This window comes from Excalfactoria chinensis, chromosome 3 (genome assembly GCF_039878825.1).
Source record: "Excalfactoria chinensis isolate bCotChi1 chromosome 3, bCotChi1.hap2, whole genome shotgun sequence".
Classification (NCBI taxonomy): Eukaryota; Metazoa; Chordata; class Aves; order Galliformes; family Phasianidae; genus Excalfactoria; species Excalfactoria chinensis.
This window is the reverse complement of record NC_092827.1, coordinates 96,762,315-96,785,868: the sequence shown is the minus strand read 5'-3', so window position 1 is coordinate 96,785,868 and position 23,554 is coordinate 96,762,315. Positions and strand designations below refer to the sequence as shown.

The following is a 23,554-nucleotide window of genomic DNA, read 5'->3' as shown; positions in this document are numbered from 1 at the left end:
TCACAGAACCGCTGAATCATTCGGGTTGGAAAAGACCTTCAAGATCATCAAGTCCAACCATCAACCTCTCCCACTGAGTTCATCACTAAACCACATCCCCCAGTGCCACTTCCACGCATCTCTCAAATATCTCCAGGCATAGGGAGTGCAGAATTAGAAATAATAATTAGAATTAATAAATGGAATTCCTAATCATGCTGCATCTGCTTTTACATTGTAACGAGAATAATGACACACAACAAAGCCGTGCTACTATCAACACATGACTGCTCCAAGAAGCACCGGCATCCAATAGTTTGCCTGTGGAACCATTTGTTAACATTTGATAGTCGATAAAGAAGAATACCACTTATTCATTGAAACAGATGAGCTTCCAGGAGCTTGGACCACTGCAAAGGAAGGTGGGGGTGCAGTCCAACTGCCTTCTACAAACAGACTTGCTCGGCTTGGACCCAGAAATAATGAAGTGGGCAGCCTTGGGTGTGCAAAGACAGGTTGTTATATGGGCAGGTATGTAAGGTGGTAGGGTAAAGAAGAGAGATTTTGGGAATAAAAGGATGGAATTTGGCAAGGAGAATGTCCTGGAGCATTTGTGAATTAACTGTGCCAGGGGACCTTTCAGGCTCTGTAGGAAAAATGAAGTGAACCTGCAGGTTACAAATGGGTGTAATACAAGACAGAAGCCACGCACTGTCATTTTTTTTTTTGCTTCCCCTTCAAAAGACATCCTCCCTTAAGTCCTGATCAAGGAATGTGCTGTACATCATAGGAGAGGAGGCAGGATGCAGAAATTCACTAAGTTCCATTAACTGACACTAGATGAAAACCTTAATTGATTAAACAAAAGAAGTCGTTCAGGGCACTCTATTGGATTCTGCTTTGCTGTTTACCATTCACACAAGTTCATTACAGAATACAAGTTAGTAAGATGTCCATCTGCCTATTAATAATTGATTTAATTTAACACATGAAGTGTGCGTAATCTGTTTCCTTGTTCCTCTGTAAGTATAACCTATGAATCATCAGTAACCAGTAAAAAAGCTGATTGACCACATGATGCTAACTCTTTTCCTAACTGTAGTTGCTGACTTGCATTTAAGAGAGCTAAATGTCTACTAAATACTTTGCGGTTATAACAAAGATACTGCTGGAAAGGGAGACAATTAGTCAGTGGAGTACGATAACATTTACTTGTGGATAAGTGTTTTTAAATGTGCCTTTATCCTTTTCCAGTATTTCCAAGTTGGCCTAATGTTAGATACTAAACTAATTATTATCAGACGTAGGCCTCACTGGTTTTGGCCCAGTGTCTCGTCTCTCACAGACCTAAGGAAAAGTTTAAATTACAAATAGAAGGTGCTCTTGTTCCCCATATATCGCTGCAGGTATTAGCACCCACCTATCTACCTCACAATCACAAAGCTTTTCCTGCTTCCAGTACTCTTTAAATGCAAGGAACTGACATTTTTTCTTATTTAACTAATAGGTAAATAAGGCACATGGGGTGTGCTGAGAATCTGGCATTGCAAGGGCTTTTCATTATTCTATTTCAGCCATTTTTGTTAGTGATCATATGCGTGTTTCTCACCGGCGGCGAGATTCTCACTCAGTGAGTGTCACTTCCTTTGTTAGCTCCAAGCATGCAAAGGTTGAAAGAGTGCTTTTACTCGTGAAAAAACCTTTCAAGGACTTTTATAAATCATTCAAACTTCTGGTTTAAAACGAGTTCCCTAAAATGTTTCCTTTCACACGCTTCCTAGTGCCAAATACAACCCATCTGGAATCATTATTAATTCTGTTCAACTGTTTAATTCCAAGCGCTATTGCAAGTGCTTTTTTTTGTTGTTTTCTTTTTTTTAAAGAACGAATTGATTCAGTGTTTTATAACCATAATTGGAAGAGAGAGTTAAGACTCAACAGCTCATTTTTTTATTCCGGGAAATGGCAAGCAACACATCTTGTACTCAATCAGTTATATTAGCGGAGCAATGCTGAACAAATCTCGTATCACGTAGCTATCTATCATCTACATTTAACTTTTCTTATTCAGTTGTTTTCCATACACTCAAGCTAAAATATCTTCAGAGGTTTTATGGAAGCGTAGTGAACACATTGGAAGTCTGTCCTACGCACTTCATTGGGCACATCAGGCAATTCCCTGCTACTGAAGTTCCCATTCACAATGCCACATATACTTCCCCATATACAAATTCACATCAAAAATGTTAATTCCTGGTTCACCATCAAAAAGACCATTAAGTTCAGTTTGCAAGAAGCCTTTCAAAAGCAAACAAAGCAAAAAAAAACAACAACCACTAAAGGCAAAGGTAGTGAACAAGGAGCGTTTTCATGTCAACCCGTTTACCTCGCTTATTATTGCACTAAATACTGCCCTTAAACTCGTGAATTATTTCCAGGATTTTACATACAGGCCTGTGAAATCCTGTTATCATTAACATAAGTGGCACGATTCCCATTGACTCAAATCTGGACAGATCTTCACTCAGATCAGCTTGGAATTTCTCACACAGTTCTCCATGCTGAAGCGATGCTAAAGACGATACTTAGGTTGCAAATTTGGCTTTTTTATGGCTTTTTCTATTGGGAAAGTCATGTCTCTTCATTGTCTTTATTTTTAGATGCTGGGGGATTTTTCATTGAGAGAGTGGTGAGGTGCTGGCACAGACTGCCAGAGAGGTTATAGAAACCCCATCCCTGGAAGTGTCCAAGTCCAGGCTAGATGGGGCACTGGGCAGCCTGGGCTGGAGCTTGATTTAGCAGTCAGCAACCCTACCGGTGGAAAGAAGTGGAACCCAATGATCTTTGCCGTCCCTTGCAACCCAAGCCATGTTGTGGTTCGATGATTCATACCTCAAAAGGATTGCACAGCCTATCTGGTGCAACCAGGCCAGTGAAGGGCAGAGGCTGCATCCACCATGACCTTTAGATGAAAGCATCAGACTTTCACTCCAGGTGACAAGTGCTCAGATACAGAAATCTATAGCTATAGAAGCAGTCAGTCTCAGAGTAATACAATTACGAACCCACAGCAGACTGTCATGATACAAACTAGTCTCAGCACTTATTTCTTTGGATGCTTTTCTGGTGCAATTTACTGTTACATGAAAGATATCCAAAATACAGATAAAAGGAGCACTTTTCCAAGTGCAAAATCCCCTCCAACTGTTAGTCATAAACTCACCATAAAGTAAGCTGGATCGCTTGTGTCTCTGGTCCAAAGCTTTGCTCAAAATAGGGTCAACTTTGAATTAAGATGAAGCTACTCAGGGCCTTATCCAGGTAAGTATTGAATGTATCCAAGCACGGAGAGCCCACAGCCTCTCTGAGAGCCTGTTCTAGTGCTTGATTACCTTCACTGTAAAGATCTTGTATCTTAACAGGGTTTATCTCATTGCAACCAGCATCCACTGCCCCTGGCCCTTTTGTTGTATGCTTCCAGAAAAGTCTGGCTGTACCTTCTCAGTGAGCACTTGCATAGTTACAGAGAACAGAGAGGAGGACCCTTAATTACCTTCTCTCCAGGATGAGTAACTCTGCTTTGCTGATTTGTCCTCGTATACAGTATGCCCCGACAACCTGATCATCCTGGCATCCATTGCTGAACTTGCTCAGGCTTGTCCATGCCTACACTAGTGTGGAGCCCCATTCTGGACACAGCCCTGCAGATATGCTCTTAGTCCAGAGCAATGGGAGTAATTGCTTCCCTTGAGGTTCTGGCTGCACTCCTGGTAATACAGCCAGTATGCTGCTGGCCTTGGCCACAGGGCTCACTGCTGGCTCTTGTTCAGCACATGGTCCACATATATGTTACTAGCCAGATGGACCCCAGCCTGTGCTGTTGCATTATTATAGCATTATTTCTTAGTAGGTATAGGACTTTGAATTTGCCTTTGTTAAACTTAATGAAATTTCAGTTGAATAACTTCTCCAGACAGCAGAGACTTCTCTTCAGTGCATGGCCCTTCAGTGCACTGACTGTTAAGTCTATTGTGCATCATCAGTGAACTTGGTGGAAGTCCATCTCATTCCAATACTCAGGTTTAATGAAGACATTAAATAGCATCAGACCCAGTAGCAGTGCTTGAGGCACACCATTAGTAACTAGCCACTAGTTCAGCTTTGACCTGCTGCATGCTATTCCTTGCACCTGGTGGTCTAGTCAATTTTCCATCAACCTTTCTATCTTGCTCTTCAGTCCTTCTCTTTCAAGCTCAGGTCCAGGGATACTTCAGGAGATCATGTCAAAAGCCTTGTTAGCATTCAGATAAATGACATCCACTTGTCCATATTGCCTGCTGAAATCACTGCCATCCACTGGAACGGCCCACACCACCAGCAAGTGCCCAGCATCACTGGCATCACTGTGCATATTGTTGGCCACAGTGTTTGTCACGGAGACCACATGAAAGGATCCTAAATAAACAGGTTTTCTGATATAGCTCCAATATAGCTATGAGAACTTGATGGAATACCAATGCCAAAAGACAACTCCAAAATAAAAACTGTGCGAAAACATCGCTGCAGTGTCACCAAATCCGTATGAGAAGAGTTTCATGTATTAGCAGTAAGCTTCCCTGGAATATTCCCATAATTGTTACAGCCCTACAGGCACAAAGAAATCATTTTCTGGATTTGGAGCACTGTGTTAGTTAGTCTGACAAGCCCAAAATAAAGTAAATTTTCACACATCAATCATTAGCATATTTGTCTAAGAAACAGCGTGCAGAATTCATGCAAAATCAACAGCTTATTCAAGTAAATACATATTCATAATGATTCTACGTGAAATACTGCTCTCTGATTTGATTCACTGAATACTAACTACATTCCTAACGAATAAACCAAAATAACGGTTCCTCTGTTACTATGGAGAGGGAGAGGAGAATGTACTGTGCTTAAAGACTAATTATGAAATCTTTGGAGTAAGAACCAGATACTGTGATTCCCTTGTATGCTATATATATATATATATATATATATATATATATATATGAGCTCAAGATTGTACATTCAAGGTTGTGGAGAAAGAAATGGAAAATGCTCATGAGCTGGTCTGGAGACAAACTGAAGAGTCATTTTATGGGAGGGATATTTTCCATCAGTCTGAGATACAGAAAGTACAGTTCTAAGCTGAAGTGAAACAAACACGAAAGCAGCTGTAGCATTAGCAAACATGCTGCCTCTTAAATTGATTCTAGCTCACTGGACACAATCATCGCTATCATAGCCAATCCCTTCCACATCTCCTGCAGTTCTCAGTGCCAAGGAAAGATATATATCCTCAAAGGAATCAGTATGCATCTGTGTGCACATACGCACCTGCAGACACACAGCCATTTGACTCCTAATCTACATAATGTGATTTTCTAGCATCAAGCAGAATACAATTGCTCCTTCTCACTCCCCTGATGCATCACAAGGAACTAGCACTAAATGCTTTATTACCGTGGCTGTAGAAGTAGACTGTGAGTCACATGGATCACAGAGCCAGTAGGGTGAAGAACGCTCCCTGCAATATGGAGCCTGCAGAAGCACTGCCAAGCAGTGAGTGCAGCACTGCCAAGTGTCACTGCAGCAAGGCGCAGACACTCAGTGCTCTATTCAATAAAAGCCAGGTTATGCTGCGTTTTCCAGTATAGCTTAAAATAACGTTTTACACTTTACCACCTTTCGCAAAGGATTGCTAAGCACTTTGCACAAATTAATAGCATTCAGGTTCCAAGAACCCTTTGTGGTAGTTTCCCATATGGCAGAGGGTTTTTTCTTCCCAAGTAGCACATTGCTCTCATTATTATGCAGTAGACTTTTTGTTTCTGTATACCCAGCCTGGGTTCTTACAAGAAAGTGATTATACTTGCCTAAATGCAGATTCTAGTGACAAGATAATTTATAATGCTCTGCTGCATAATCATGGAGCCAAGGTCAGGGAAACCTTTGACGTAGCGTAGTCAGAGAAGTTGTAAATAAAGAACACACCATGAAAGGGCTCAGTCTCAGTGAGAACAGACGGACAAGAAAGAACAGACAAAAAAGAACCTCCCCCACTCCTGCCGTGGTGAAATCTCACTCCCTCTTTGTCTCCGCAGATACTGCGGTTGGCTAATTAGGGAAGGAGGTGGAACTATGAATCCAATCTCGCTTGTTCTCAACTTTACCACAATTCCTACATTTGAGAAGCCAGTGAAATGACACGACACTACTACAATTTCCCATTCATCAGCACAAAGCAGAAGAGCAGGAACTGGGATAAAAACAATTAAGAGGCAGGACCGGGTACTGTGTGCATACCTCTGTGCGTATGCAGGCATGTTGGCCACAAGCATTGACTGGGAGCAGCAGCAGCAGAAAAGGGGGAGATGAGCACCACCAGTATTTTTATCTCAACATACAAATACCCACAGACGTACCCACAGCATAATTAGCAGAGAGGAAATAAAGCCTGAGAAAACCATGCTCAAATTGTACCATAAAATCAGCATCGGCATTATTTCACATGCACTGCTATTACTTTGCACCTGAGCAGCAACAGCAGAGCTTATCAGAAAGCACTGGACTTAATTCTGTACTTTGGCTGTAGTCAGGCTGGGTGTGAGAGCTGCCCATGGATGCTGCCCCAGAAGCACAGACAGCTGCTCCAGGGCCTCCTTCCAAGGCCACACTAGTCAGACACGTGGGTGCTGTGGTCACCTGAGCTGCTCTTCTATATCTGTTTAGATGAGGCTGCTGAGAGAAGGAAGACGAACTGAATAGGTAGGCCCAGGACATATGGCTGGGTCAAATAAGTAGCTTTGTGTGAGTTTCTGCAAAAGGTTCCCCAGCGTTACCACTAGTCAGCCTAAACACACAATTACTTGCTCATTTTCTAGGAAAAACCTTAACTACATAGCATGTAGCTCTGCTAACAAGCGTACAGAGAAGAAATAACAGGCCAAATCCTCAAGCCAGGGTAAACCAACAGTATTTGCTTGCCTCTGCTAAAACACCCGCTCTTATTTCAACTAAAGAGCTAATGCATAGTACTTTAATATGCATTTATGTTAATATTTAAATCTTGAAGAGGCAAATTGTGCAACTGGCACATCAGACCATATGTAACCTCAAAAACCCTGAAGGATCTACCTGGAAATAACCATTCAGAGTGACTACCTGGCATGTGTAACCTCTCTGGAAAAGCCTTCTCACCCAAAGCACCTCCTTGTGATCAGCATTTCAGGAAGAAAATACGCATTTCTATTTTAAAGGAGAAAATATGTTAATGAACAGTAGAAAATGTGAACAATTAGCAGCTTCAAGCACTGCAAGACACAGGGGAAGAAAACATCAACAGACTGCCCAGGTCCCTTCAGACCACAGCTGCAGCCCTCTCTCCAACACTGCCTCTTGGCAGAGACTGGACCTATCCCTAGGGTACAGGCTCAGTGTCAATCACTCCGGAGTGTTATTGAGATGCATAGCACCATAGCACAGCTCAAATCAATGTTTGTTTTTTCTGCACATTGGGGTGCATTAGGAGGCAAAGGCTGAAGTCAGAAGTGAGCTAGCTGCCCTGTAATGACAGGGTCTTGCATCACATAAGCTTAAAAAATAACCCTGATTTCAAAGGGTTTGCATTATTTTCTTTCACACAGTCTGATCGTGCACTGCTATGCATCTTGAAATATGAGTATATATGAGCACCGAAATCTGGCTCCAGATTTCCTTCCTTTCAACAAAGGCATGTCATTCTTTTACCAGATAACTCTCTGTAGGACATGACGAAGGGAGAGTTGGAACACACCCTGTTAGAATGAATACAAATGTAATTATCATACTATTCCTCAACACTTGCACTAGAAAAAAATCTGTTAAGGAACCCTGAATCAAGCGGGCTGATCAGTCAGGAATAAGGCAGCTGAGTTGGTAAATCTTCCTGGCTCTCATTTCTGAAAGACAAGATCCTGTAATACTTAAGTTAAACATTAGCTTACCCTGTGAGGAACCTTCAGAAATCAATAGAGATCGCACTACATGACTAAGACTGGCAGAATCCAATAACAATTATAGACTAAAATTGGCCCTCAGTCAGGAATTTCTCTGGTTTCCTTTTTATTGTGTCTTCCTGTGTTCTTCCTCCTCTATGTCTGTGCCCAAGAAAACACAGAACCTTCCCTCTCACATAAACCATTCAAATGGCTTCTTTCTCTTTAATACTAAAAACCGTCAATATTTCTTGTTAAAGGAAGGTAACGTTTGACAAAACTTGGCAGATTTGGGTGTTATTTCTCAGCCTGGACAGAGACCCATCTTTCTGACAACACGGAAGCAGCAATTTGTGGCTTTTAAATATGAAGCGGTTTATTTCTTTTTGAACAAAAAGCAGAGCCGAAATCGCTAGAGAAAGCAGTAAAGAAAAGCAACCTGGGTTCAAACAAAAGGAAACAAATGCTCAAAGCGTTTCTTTTTAAGAAAGAGTGTGGGGGAAGAAGAGAAAGAAATGAGGGGCCATATCTTCCATTTGCAGTTCCTTTCCTCAGGTTTTCCAGAAGCAGAACAGACTGTATCTGTTGGAGAAACCGAAAGCCCAAAGATGCTGGTAAAGAGAAGAATGTGATAAAAACAGAGGTGGGAAAGAAGATTCTTCCAGCCTTTTATTTTGAGGCAGCTCAACGTTAAATCACATTTTGCTGCACACGGAAACCTCATCCCTTGAGAGCTGCCCCTCAGATTACTATACCTTCTCTGTGGTCCTGCCTCCTAGGTGGGACTCCACAAATATTGCTACCAGGTGTCAGGCACAGCAGCGTTCCTCACTTCAGCCCAGCCAGAAAGACATTCTGCTGAGGGAGCAATGGTGGGGACAGTTCCCTTCTGGCCTTGCAGGGAAGCAGTTGAGCCTTGGTGGCCAGCTCAGTGCACTGAAGAGCAAACAGCTTAGGTTAGGCAACTGTAACGCAATGGAAAATGCAGCAATGGCAGTGGAATAGCAAGGTCCCAGGCTGCAGCAAGCAAAGGTTTGCTCAAATGCAACAGGCACAAAAATAAAGGAAAAAAAGCTGCTTATCTTCAAAAGATCTCAGGCACACAGGGATCTCACACAAAACAGCCTCACCTCCACTGCCAGCCCTTATTAAGGTCTGGGAAGGGGTGGATCCCGGCTCTATTCCTCCTGATCACTCAGATGCGTTACATACACCTGAGCTTCCTGGGGCTGGCCCTGTCTTCCTACCAGGTGTTCAATCACTGCTTCAGGCTTTGACTCAGCATTTCTGCTACAGCAACCCACAGACAGCAGTCCAAGAAAAGTTCCCCAACCACTGTGATTTCAGTAATGAAATCGCACAGGAATCATCCTAATTTTAGGGTGTAGGCACCACAGAATCACAGAACGGTTTGGATTAGTGAGGACCTTAAAGACCATCTAGTTCCAATCCCCTGCCACGAGCAGTGACACTTCACTAGATCAGTCTACCCAAGGCTCTAACACAGCTCTGCTGGTTTCCTGCCTCCCCTGCTTAATTTCTCACATGCGTGGAGGAACTCCTGCACACTGCAAGGAGTGTCCTGAAGGAAAACACACCAGACAGCAGCGTTCTGCTTTTGAGGGAGCGTGATTCACTGTGTCTGCTCCACAGCTGAGGACAGGTTGTGATGGGAGGCTCGAAGCTATGTAACTGTCTGTGCTCTTGCACCTACTAGTTTTAAGTCTCTATTTCCCTCCAGTTTTGTGGGAACTTTTCTGCTTGAATCAGATGCTTCGAGGTTTTTTTCAGCTTGTTTCTCAAATCAGACGCTGTCTGGCTAACTGAAACTTAGCAAGGTCAAAAAAAGGGCTGCATCTTGCTGGCATTGTTTTCTGCTCATCTCCTAAAGCCATGCGGTTTGAAATAAGGTACACAGCATCCCTTCCACTCTTCTTCTTCTTCAAAAGCGTCCTGGTTTCCATGGGAAAGAAAACTGTGAGCATAGGCTGGAGGGCACTGCAGTGTGGTCAGAGAGGTGACAAAAGAAGCAGGTCTGTGGGCACCTACCCGATGGCAGAAACAGCATGTCAGGAGTATCTTACCCTTTCTGCAGATACAGGAAAAAAGATTTGCTGCTTAGCGTAGTGTTGCCTCCTATTTTGGAATTGGAATTATCTCTAAGCTGTTACTTCATTTCATGTTCCTTTCAAGCTCCTCTTCTGTGCAGAACATTTTAGAAGGAAATGCCACTGGATTACACAGCTGCTGTCTGCCTAGGCTTTAAATATGCCAATTTGCATCAGTCTGTAGGCAGCACTGAGAACAGGCTGGCGTTGACTGCAGCCTTCCTGTGTTACTAGTGGCATCTTACTTTCAAATCCGAAACAACTGAAGGAAAAAGGTGTAGCAGAACTATGGAGAGACAGTTCTGAGGTACTAAAAATATTCCTTCTTCTGAGAAAACCACATGAAACACAATACCCTTGGGGGAAGCCCTACAGAATGGCAGCATGAAGCTATAATAACCGGTGGAAGAAAAATGAAGTTCCTGAAATAAAAAAAGCCCACATTTGTGGAACTAATCAGGTTGGGAATTAAAGTTACTGAGAACAAGTCTATTAGTAAGCACACCGAAAACTTCAAAACTATTTAAAGATATATGGAAACAGGTACTAAGAGAATGCTAAATCCTATCCTTGCTTTGCAGACTCAAATTATTTGGATAAGAATTCATGTGCAGAAATGCTATTCAAAAGCAAAGCTCTGCAGTTACCATTTCTGTTAACAGAAGGAGGCAAATAATTCCGGGAAATATCACGATGTAGAATTGCTATGAAATCTTCTAATGTTGCCTTTGTAGAGAGCAAGTAGGTTTTCATCTCCTATAGAGACCTGCTGTACTGCTGTTCCATCATTGGGTTATGCAAGGTCTTCGTGCCTTGGCAGACTGAGAAGAGGAGGCAATGTGAACAGCCTGAAAATTGGCTGTCTGCTCTAGCTCTTGTTAAGTCGATTTTGGTATAAGAGTTATCACTTGGGAAACAGAGATGTTGGGCTAGGATTCCTACATGAGGGAACTGCCTTGCACGTTGGCTGCACAGCCTCATTTTGGGGCTGGTATACATGTACATATGAAGGGATTCAAATTCAGAATACCTTCAGACTTCTTTTCTTTTAAAAAACAGAAGGATAAATATCTGCTAGTGATAGACGGAGAAAGTAGATGTCAGAAGACACAGCAACAACACTTTCATTTACTGCCATTTGCTCCTCTTTGTAAGGGAGGCTTTAAAAGGATGTAGTACTGAGAAAATGCTATATCGCAGAGTCACAGAATTGCAGGGGTTGGATGGAACCTCTGGAGATCAGAGTCCAACCCCCTGCTAAAGCAGCTCCCTACAGCAGGTCACACAAGTCGGCATTTGGACAGGTCTTGAATATCTCCCTAGAAGGAGACTCCACAGCCTCTCTGGGCAGTTCCAGTGGTCTGTCACCCTCAGAGTAATGAATCCAATGCTTCCTTAGAGAAAGGAAGTTAACTTTTAAGAGGCACACTTTGTTGAATGAAGTTAGAAAAGCATTAGATTATTTAGTAACCCCCATTCTATAGGCAGCAACCTTTGCAGAATGATAATTAATGTTACTTCAAGGCATTTCTAAGCATTAGTTTCAACGATTTCATTATTTCACTATTGAATACTCAGGAGTGCCACACTCTTCAAAATTACCCAATTCGTTTCATCTGGCACATTTGAAGAGCTCAGGGTTCAGTATCAAAATGTGACCCCATGGCAAAGCACTTAGAAGACTTAACTACTAAATTAACATCGCTGTTTTCAAACAGATGTGTGAGATGAAGAGCAGACTCTGGATTTAGTGCTTAAAAACTTAAAGATCATATAGAATTATTTATAGAAACTAACTTAGGCAGCTGCAGCTATGATTATCTTGTGGGATTCATTAGGACCATGTTTGACATTTAAATAAGTTCTTGTTTCTGGTGGCAAGAAAGACAGTGTGTACTTTAAAGATAGTACAGGATATAGAAATGAAGATAAAAGCTTCAGAACCATCTTATACTTACTTTATGCTCCAACTGTGCTCTTATAACCTGGAAATAGGACAAGAGGGGTGGTGGCCTCTGAGGTATTGCATGGAAAGAGAGTTAATTGGGGAAGCACCAAACTACACACCTGAAAATAGAGGATTAAGAGAGAAATAAGAATATTATATTGCTTCTGAGTCCAGGACTACCAGTCATTAGTTAGACCAACCTCATCTTTATTTCATGTGCAGTATAAACCAAATGACTACATAGGGTCTCTTTTTCCCCCCACAGACCTACGCAGCCTGTCAGAAAGGCAGGATACACTCATGGCAGCATTTCTATGCAAACAGCATACAATGCCCCAAAATAATCCTGTGAACAATGGAACTTACTATAGATTTCACATAAATCTTTAATTTTGCTCTTTTCCCTCCCCGACCCCTCTCAGTATTCCTATGATAGCCTGTACCATCAGCTAGATGTTTCCACTACCAGCTTCAAGGGAGCCAAAAATGGCATGTGAATTTTGTTCCTCGTTTATCTTTCAGCAACACTCAAGCATGAGAACTTTACACATCTTGAGCAAATGCTCACAAGTGTTGAAGATGCCATTAGTCATTTGGGCTTATGCCTGCTTGACTCCCATTTGCTCATGAATATCTACTGGCCATATAGAGAGTATTTCTTTGAGCCTACAGGTAGCAGGAAACAATGCTCAAATACTATCACAGTGAATATAACATAAAAAGTATTTAAAACATGAGTAGATTAGTCTAAAAACATGGATGAAGATGAGTTGGGAAATGATCCTTTTACTTGAAAATTGGTTTTCTCCTCAGTGTGGCAAGGATTGGGATTTTTTGTTCTCTTGGTACATTATAAATCCTGAGTTCTTCTATGACAAATAGATATACATCAGAGTAAATGGGTGACAAATATGAAATCTGGCAGATTGAATGATTGTGAAAAAATGTTCTGCTTTTTATCAGCTTATTATGTGGATTTTATATTTCCTAGACATACAAACCAGCACAGAACTAAATAAGTATTTCATAAACACAAACAATCAGAAAAAAGCAGCACACCGAAATATATACTCACCTGTTATATGGTGGCACATTCTTCTCAGGAATAGGCTCTTAAATTCAGAATAGTTTTTAAGAAGCTTATTTAGAACTTTAAAAACAATTTTAATATATAGAAGTTCTGAAGCTACATACACTGAAGATTGAGATGCTCAGAGTCTGTAGTAGATGAACTGACTGACACCTTGTAGACCAGTGTGAAACCAGTAGAGTTCTCCTTGTTTGTTTCAGTTTACACAGATTGTACTGCCTAGCAACTTGCTCTGAAATTTAGTTGGAAATCAGAGTGAATTCCAAATGGTTCAGAATTACATTCAAATGCTTGTACCCAAACAGGACAGGAGAAGAGGGAATGGTTTTAAGCTGAGACAGGTTTTGGTTAGATATTAGGAGGAAGAACATTGCATCTGCAGGACTGAATATATACAGCCCTTAACATACATAGATATGTTCAACCTGTGCCTCTAATTTGTAGTCTACCTATACGCTCCTATTTGATTTACCAAAGGCTGCTCTCTTGGATAACTGCTCAGCCTTGTTCACTGGAAACAGTTCTCGCACACATATTAGAAAAACGTGAATGGAAAACACAGGAAACTGGATGGAAAAAGATCAGCAAAAAATGCAAAATAACTGTTCTGCACTAGTTGATCTCTGAGAACTTTCTTGTCTTGCATTTTGTCACTGTATACCCTTCAAATGCTTAACTACTCCAAAACCACCATTTCTTTGGTTTATGAGAAATAAAGCAAAGCAACTGGCTGTACTTTGTAAAGGAAAATAAACTACACACTTAAAAAAGTTTGCAAGCCATATTGACTCCATTTTCCTTTTGGAGGTACCCTAATGGATTTCAGAGAGACATTTCTAGAGGACGCACAGCACTGACAGATAGACTGAAAATCTGCCAAATAAATCTAAGCAGTTCCATATTGGATGGAATTTTTCTTCTTTTTCTTAAAGGCAGAAATTTCAAAGTACAAAGTGAATCTGAAAATGCAAGTGAAGACAAAAATGGAAGGATAGCCTAAATTGCTAATTCAGGGCATCCAGACTGGCTATGTCATAATAGGTACTCTCAATAAAACAGAGAGAAAGATGTGCATAAAAAACCTAAACTCTAGTCACGTACATTAGTCTAATTCCAAGTTATGGTAATCTACAGCAACACCAGAGAAGAATATGAATCTAACACCAATCCAATTTACCAAACCATGCAATTATCCCTTGTGCCTGAATGAGATGGAGCAAGAGGAGTATTAGGTATCCTGAAGGATGTTATGAAGCTCGCCTCTTTGTATAATGGAAAGCAGCATAGGCAAAAAGACTGGTGACACAAGCAGAAATTGAGATTCTTGGGAAAAAGGGATGGTATGAGTAAGTTTCTCTGTGATCCTTCTGATACCACATGCATGCAAAAATAAGTAAAGACATTCTAAATCCCTAGGACAGAGTCCCTTGATTTCATGCCAATCTGTTCTAACAACACCATTTTGAAAACAGTGAGGTTATGTAGGGTAAGGGCAGAAACTAGATGCCTGCTCAGGGAAAAGCTTATAGCTCCCCAGAGGACGACAGGCAATAACACAAATGGAGACTCTGCTCTTTAAACTTGACATTAATAATGCTTTCCACACTACTATGACTAGCTGCTTTTGTTACTCGTAGTTACAATTACTGGTAGTGCATTAGGGCCTGGAGATCTCCACAGTCATCGGTCCCAATGTGTGCTGTGCCTCATAAGACAGTGCATGTCACCTATCTGCCCCCAGAGCTCAGCTTCAAAAAGACAAAGCAACCAAATGGAAGGAGACCTGAGAAATGGGAAGAGAATCATCCAAAGGTCACAATTTCATGTCAGGAGGGAAATCAAACTGAGGCAAGCAGCAAGCCCAATGCACTGGCACTCTTTCTCAAGAAAACCTGCACAAAAATTCCAAGCAGATCATGTGGCTGCACTTCCATTTTGTGATGCAGATCACAGAACCATAGAATGGTTTGGGTTGGAAGGGACCTTTCAGATGATGTGGTTCCAACACCTGCTATAGGCAAGCACACCTCCCTCTATACCAGGCTGCTCACAGCCCCATCCAGCATAGCCTTGAACACCTCCAGGAAGGGGGCATTCACAGCCTCACTGGGCAACCTGTTCCAGTGTCTCACCACCCTCACAGTAAAGAATTTCTTCCTAATATCCAGCCTAGATCTACTCTCTTTCAGTTTTAGGCCATTTCTCCTCAACCTGTTGCTACCTGCCCCTAGAAAAAGTCCCTCCCCATCTTCCTTGTAGGCCCCTTCAGATACTGAAAGACCTTTATAAAGTTTCCCAGAGCCTTTTCTTCTCCAGGCTGAAGAGCCCCAGCTCTCTCAGCCTGTCCTCGTAAGGGAAGTTCATAGGCCTCTCTACTGGAAGTTACCCATACATGACATTAAATTTTTAGACCGGTACCTGGTAAAACAATTTGAGCTTGGCTCTCTCCTGTTATATCTAGTTATCTGACATAGGCAAACAACTGGTGGTTCCCCCAGCTCCAGCTGAAGGCCATGAATGCCCAGTGAGAAACACAAGAGCACACCAGATGCAAGGAACTCCACCTGAATGGATCACAAGGCACTTTCAACAGCAGCTCACAAGATCTATTCAGCTGCAGATCTGATAACTGAGGTGTGATACCTGGCACAGGGTCACTGTGAGATGGTGAAGTGGGACTTTCAGCAAGAATCTGAATACAAATCCCACATGCTACCAGAGTTTACAAACTCTGTAACAGCAAATCAGGGGAGAATAGCAAGGTGTGCTATTTTTCAAGATAATTTCAACTGTTTCTTTCATGTCAAATACATGCAAATAAACCTGGACACCCTAGGACAAGTTAAAATACATATAGCTCAAAGAATCTAGAAGTTATAATGTTGTGAATCTGAAGCAACTAAAGAAATGACACAATTTTAAGGGGAATTTATTTTTATTTTTCCCAAATTCAAGTCATCAGAATTCTTAAAAGCAGATACTGGAACTTTTTTGTTATTTCCTTCAAAGTGGTATTTTAATATTACTGAATTACTATCAAAGAAGGAAGCTTAGTGAGAACACCATCACAAGGTTAAGTAAAAACAGCAACAGAGACAAATGCCAGCACTGGTTATGCAAAGAAACCACCCTCCCCAAACAACCAAGCCATTTCACCTGAATAAACTGAATAACAAAAGAAGGCCTTTGAACTGCTAACAAGTTAATTCACAAATTGTAGGTTTCAGTATTAAATATAATACACCACAAGAAACCTCTCAGCCTTAACCCAGCTTGGCTTCCACCGTGCATCCCTGAAAGGGGAAATCCTTCTCATGTAGGTGGAAAATAACTACAAGCTTTGTCCTGTGGTGAGTGTGACGGGGTAAAAGGAGTGAGCAGAAAGGATCTGACCCAAAACACAACAGCAGACTCAAAAGGCACCGATAAATGAAAAGTCATTCCAAGACTGGAGTCTCAATGAAAAAATAACAAAGACGTTTTTTGGTATGCGGCTGAAGATGGATTCCATATGAAAACACTTAAATGGCCTTATTGATATTATTCATTCTCAACCCTCTCTGAATAAGTACAGCATATTAAAAAGGAATAAAAGGCATTTTTGAAAACTTCCTGAAATGTAGGTGTGGAAGCTACACAACTATGTTTTCACTTTCCAAACCAAGAAGATTTTGATGTTGCAATTCCTTTGCACTTTTTTTTTTCCCCCTTCCATCTGTCTGATCTTGTTCTCACTTCTCGTAAAAATACTACAAGTGAGGAAAAAGAAAACAACTCTGCCTGAAAACTGAACTGACTTGCAGTCAGATCATTCAAATGTTCCAGAAGCCTTGTGGAAAACTTTGAGAAACCATGGAGAAATGTTTCCTGTTTTCAGACTCTCCTTAGTGCTCAGTACATCTTAGATATGCCCCAGTAAGAGAGATTCTAAGACTTTTCAACCCTGGAAAGGACTGCTCTGGATAGCATTTGTTTCCCTTTCTCAAACACAACACAACCCCATCAAAAACCTGACAGAATGAACCCGGAACATTACTCTGAAAAGACAAAACAAATGTAAGAAGTGAGAACTCGGTGTGAATTTCCTCTGGTTGTTTAACATCTGGTAATGGTACAACGTATACAAATACATATAATAAATTCAGCTAACAGTAGAAGTACACGTGGGAAAAAAGCTATTACCGTGTTGATACATCAGACATTAAAGCCTTCCATCTTAATAGAGCTTGTAGAGTTAAACTGCTTCTAAGTACAGGCTTAGCACCAGCAAGTTGTTACAGAGCACATTAATCTGGATGCAGAGATGGTCATAAATGGCACACAGGCAATCCCTCATTTCTGGCACCTCAGTAAAAAAATAATATCCAAGCTCTCCAGGGTAGTTTTACCCTAAAAATTAACTCCAGACCGAAGGGCTGTGAGAGCCTACAGTCTAACTCCCATCCTCTCTATCCAAAACAAACGCCAGCTGACAACATAGAGCCCAGGCCACTCGCACCCAGAGAGCAGGGACGCAGAAGACCATGTGGGATAGCACCACCTAGTGACTAATATCACGGTAATGCCACCGGTAAAAGACAACAGGAATACAAACCGGGGACCAAAGCATGCCATGTCCCTTTTAGTTTCACGTTTTTTGTGTCTTTGTCCTTGGAGACGCCTCATTTTGAGCAAATATTGTTATAATTATGGAGGAAATGTAGTCCAAATTCAAACTATTTGTCACGGGTAAAAGAACCCTCTTTTAAAACAGGCACGCAACGCATTAGAATTTGCACTTTCAATGCCATAAAGTATGCAGTGTATCTGGGAATCCAAACCACCAAGAACTCAGTTCTGCAACCATGACTCAAGTGAATAATCATGAGACATCTGTGGGACTTCTTCCAGGAGCAGGAAAAGCAGCATATGTCTCTGAAAGTGCTCAGAGCCGAGCAATACTGCCAGCTTTATCACGAACCCCCTGTCTGCTGCTTGAAGCCTCAGCTTCTGGAGCTGAGCGCTTCTATGCAAGTTGGGATTTTCACTCAGAAAGCAAAACGATTTTCTGACTCTGAAGCTTATGGACAAACTTGGGAACAATGTAAGATTCTGAATGCCCCAAACTGGAAAGAGCCACAAGCAATAGAGAAGCATATTTTAAAATGATTGAAGGTCACTAAGTGTAGGGTATGGGTGACTGGAGGTGGCAGGACCACAGAATCATGAAATATCCCAACTTGCATCTTTTGTATGGTTCCTCTTAGCGCTTTCATTAAAAACAGAAACTAATGAACAAATCCAGTTCTATGACTTGCCTTCCCCATTTCTACAACAATTCCAGGTTCCCTGAGGTAGTAGGATGAAGCAATCTGAAGCAGCAAAGCATCCTCCCTCCATTGCCTGGAACACAAGGGGTTATACAGCCATAATATACTGCAAGAAACAAGTCTTACTGTGTTTCTGTTGGTATTTTCACCATCAAGTGAGTTTCTCTTGTTGTTCATGCCTCTCGCACCCTTTAGCTCAAAGTCAGTGCAGCATCTAGGCTACAGTCTCAAGGAAAGGACTAGTTCAAGTTGATCCTGCAGTTTGTTCCAGTCAGGGTACAGGCAGATCTCCCTTGCTCCTGGTGGCTCCCAAAAGCATCATTCCTCACTGCATTTTCCATCTGTGATGCTTTCCCTTTTGTCTGCCTTTAGCGTTAATGCTGTGTGTGTTTTTCCCACCCCGCTGTATCATTAGTAGCGCTCTGAAAGAGACTTTCTCTGGATGGCAAATGTTTGGTGAATTTTTAAATGCCGTTATTGATTTCACATTAATTTCCTTTATGAACCAGGAAAACCTTTTATGTGAAGCTGTAAAAGCCAAGAAACACATGACAAATTGGTTAAAAACTGCTGCCTGGAAGCAGTCTGAGAGATCAACTAATTTATTTTACTTATTTTTAAGTAAATTCGTGAAACATGCTGTATCTCCATTGACTAGTATAATCCATCCTGAAGCATATAGCAATAAAACTTTGCATTTTACCAGCAGAGATGACTACCTCTTGGACTTCTGCTACAAGTAGGGAGACTTTGCCCAAAGCCACCGTCTTCTTTTCCTCAATGGCCCATGACTACATAGTACAGAATGACTGCCTCTGAATTGGCCCACATCACTTTTGTTTTAAGGCATCGGATCTGTAAAAGGGCAAGTAATTCTTTTGTATAAGCAACCTCTGTTACATCAATTTATTTCACATCCCATAAATCTGCTGCCAGACACAGATTATTGACTGTTCTTTAGTGAATAACTTTTTAGTCATTTTCTGGCCTCAGAAAATTACCTTTGAAATATTTTATGCAAGAGTATTCATTATGAACAATCAATGTACTGAAAATGTCAGCACCTCAAGAAAGCATTTTATAAAAGATGAGTAAATCTACATTCACACTCATCTTCCTGTACTTTTCATTCTTCTAAGATGTATGCGTTACACTGGTGTATAATTATATGAATTTGATGACCTGAGTTGAATAATGTCAAAACTGCTTTACTTGTATTTCAGAAAGGGAAAGCAATCAATTAAGAGCTTTGTTTTCTCTACCATTATTTTTAGATATGACATCTGTCATATCATGCTTGATAGTCCAGGGTAAGTACATTGGGTTGCTATCTCTTTATATGCTTTTTAGTCAGTAGCCAAATACAAATTAGTTCAGATGGAACTACGGTCTACGCAGAGGCGTGTATGTAAAGTGAGAGCAGTTCTTTGCATCAGTTGGAGGATGAAAGGGTTACCTGCACCCACTTATCCCGATATTAAATTTTAAAATGTAGGACAATTTCTTTAATACGAAGGGAGAACAGATTGTTTTGCTTCATTTAGTAAGGTTCAAGCCTTAAAGATGATTACAGTCCAAACTCTAGTATTTTAAAGATGCTGTCAGCTAATTAAATTCAGGAGCAGCAGATTCTAATCTACCTTGCAGGAGCATGGGAAGTAACAGTATCGGTCGCTTTGGCTGCCTTGCAGTTCTAGGAGATTACAGCACAGGTCACTTAGCATGACTAACTACAATCAAGGGTAGCAAATACCTCTCCAGGCATGTCACTACACCACACCTATGGTAAGACTGCAGCATGGTCCAACAGCTGGTAACTCCTTGGCTGGAAGGAAGCCCCTCTAAGACAGAACAACCTTCTTCCCTAAGCTCTAAAGGTCATCCACTGACTTCCTCCTCTGGTTTAAAACACGCTCTCTTCCAAACCACAATATGAATCCCATCTTTATACTGTTTGGAAGGAGAGAGCCACAAGAAGACCCATATTCATGAGAGAAAAGTTTACTGACTGGGCTTTATTATTTGGTGGGTGTTTTTTTGGTTGTGTTATTTTTACTTCCGAGATAACTGCCAGCTTTAATACTGGATCAGTATGAGTTTTAGACAAATTTATATTTGGCAGTCCAATTAGAACTGCTCACTAACCATAATAGAAATACTTTTCTCTGCACGTGCAGAGAGGATATTTTTCCCTTTTATCTCACAGTATGAATGATGCACAGGACAATTCCAATTAAAACCAACACAAACATTCCATTCCCCAGTCTTCATCTTTTTATGTCCCTTCACCAACTACTCTTGCACACCTCCAAAGAATTTGACTCAAATGTGACTGCTAGCTTCTTTCTCCCACACCTCACAGGCTGAGTTTTGAAACACTGAAGGCATATATGCATAGACCAACACACTGTCTTGCAACAGAACATAGTCAGCTGTCAAGACACTTACGCAGGCTGTGGAAGCTACACAGTCATGATGGCTAGACCTCCAGTACCCACCCAAACATCTCCAGAGCTACACAAAGCTGCTCTGCATATTCCACAGTCCAGTGCTACCCAAAAAAACAGCCATTGCAACTCATATCACATTGAAAAAGAGTTTATATGAAGAATGTTTGATTTGATGCTTTTTCTCATTGTCATTAGTTTTCTGCATCATATATCAACCGGGGAAAAAAATAAAATGCACACTCTCAAAAGAAGCAATGCTACCTATAGATGTAAATCTAAAACTGAACTTATATCAAAATATACCTGCTTTTGCCAAGGAATATTACAAGACAAAGTCATCCACTTAATCACAAACAGAAATAAGATCATCAGTTTGATGTAAAAAGACAAAGATCAGCTATTAAAAAATGGAGGTTACAAAACAAACGTTATGAACTTCTAGAACAATATCTCCATCATGCGCTTACAGTGAATGACAACAACCTGTATGCACAAACAGCACAGTTTCCTCTTATACAATTCCTAACTGGAAAAGTCTTTAGAATGTTTGACTAATATTGTCTTATTCAAGTTTCCCTTCTCATCTAAGCCAAATGAGACTTCAAAATGCATGAGAATCTCAGTTTTCCACTTTCCTCTTCTGCTTTGCTGTGAAGAAGAACAGAAACAAATGCTGAGCTACGAGAAGACATAAGATTTTCAGTGCCTCAGCAGATCTGGGTTTGTAGTACCGGACACAGACAAGTGCAGGAAAGTCAGAATTGATTAAACAAATTTAGATCTTCAGATGTAACTGTTTTGGAAGCTGTCCTTACAGTGACTATGCTGTCACCTATATCATATAAATTTCTTCAAGGCCCAGATCACACTGACACTTATAATCAGTAGTCAGCAGAGAGGATTTTACAGTGCTATTGATCTCATTTAAACACATGTTCTGAATGGATGATCTCCTCCCCATCTCTGCTTGTCAGCAGAAAACTGATGAGAACCCAAGACATTAGTCATAGGCAACTGAAAGAGAGAACAGGCCTTTCCATACGCAGTGTCAGTTATCCTTTACTGGTTAACCTGGGTGAATTCCTGATTTTATGTCTTCCGCATAACAAAGGATTATGGACCTTGATGACCAAGGATTCAAAAAGAGATACCTCAAGCACATTAACGTGAAAAATGATTATATTTTTCAGTGTTGTCTGTTGCAAATTACTGCCTATTGATTAGCTCACCCTGCTGAGACACAGAAATACTTACACGTGAATAAGAGTACAAACAGGAGCATGTATTTCCTCACCATAGAGGTAACTAGCAAAACCACATGGCACTGGTTAGAGTCATCCAGAGGCACTGACATCCCTTTCCAATATTATCGCCAGTTACCCTCAGCAGTAGGAGAGAAGGGAACAACCAACATCACCACCACGTGGCAACAAATGGAAACAAACTACTTAAAGTCATTAAGTCCACATGCTTTGAGCAATTGTAAGCTGGTTATCTTTAAGTACATGCTTCCACTTGCTGAAACAGATTCATTAGCCAAGAAACACAATACAGTGCATCAGCAGCCTAAAGAGATCCTACAGCAGAGCAGCCACATCTGAGATCATCCCAAAAAACCAGACCTAGTGAAACATGGCTTTCACCCAAAGGTTCAGGAAGGGGCTAATGGTGTGCAATTCCACAGCAACTGTGTACAACCCCAACCATACAGGAGCCATGCCTTCCTGCCACATCCCTGCACTAACAGTTATACACATACATGAAAACTAGCTGCACTTCTAGCTAGATTATTTTTCAGCTAAATTAAATCTTTGAGCTGCTTAACCATGCTGTTGCATAAGCACTAGTAGAAGACAGAGTAGGGGCAGCAAAACAACACCTGTGAAAAGCAGGCTTGCTTTTTAATGGCAACCACAAATTAAACCCTAACTGCAAAATACTCTTTAGGGTATTCAAAAAACCCTTTCTGGGAAAATATCTTCCATAAATCACTTGCAATGTTAACTAGGCCTTTTTTGCCATTCATAAGATAAGTCATGACTGATAAATTCATCTGAGGCTAAGAAGGACAAGGACCCAACTCCTCCAGCTGCCCAACCCAGAGATGGAACAAACTGACAAGACATGCACATCTGATGTGCCACAGTTATTTACTTTTTCTAACCAGTTGTTGGCAGGCTCACTGCAATTCACTTCACAACCCTTCCATATTTAAATAAAACCCCGGAAGAAAAGGACACAGTTCTGGAGCAGGAGATCCATAGCAGTGGTCTACCAGGCAGCAAAGAAAGATCGTATGATTCTTCATATTCGTCGCTGTTAGTATGAAGAACTTGTTCCCACCAGTGAACAAAAGGTTACTGACAAGGTAAAGTAGGCAGATAATACTAATAGAATCCACACACACACCTGCTTTGGTTTCAATATCTGAAGCAACAACATTTTACCACCATATTCACACAGTGATGGTGAGACTACTTTGCTTCCACACTTTCAGTTCTTGTGTTCAGGACTGAAGTAGGTATCGCTCCCACATAAGACTCAGAGTTAGCACAGAGGTGCTGAACACCATTTAAGAAGGCTCATTTGGATGCTCTACAGTGCCATTAAACCTAAAAATGCTCCCAAGAAAATCCTGAGGCAGGCAATGTTTGTACTCACCCACAGATT

General features: G+C 41.1%; 1 long non-coding RNA gene across 2 annotated transcripts in view; it reads right to left on the bottom strand.

Moving 5' to 3' along the window:
• LOC140249851 (uncharacterized) overlaps positions 1 to 23,554 on the bottom strand; it is a 30,798-nt gene that overhangs the window by 1,850 nt on the left and 5,394 nt on the right. The window contains exon 3 of one of the 2 annotated variants that reach the window (XR_011903087.1): positions 12,046 to 12,154. The exons of the other annotated variant lie outside the window; for it this stretch is intronic. This is a non-coding gene — a long non-coding RNA (uncharacterized lncRNA). The remainder of the gene's footprint in view (positions 1 to 12,045; positions 12,155 to 23,554) is intronic. 2 annotated transcript variants of the gene reach the window in all.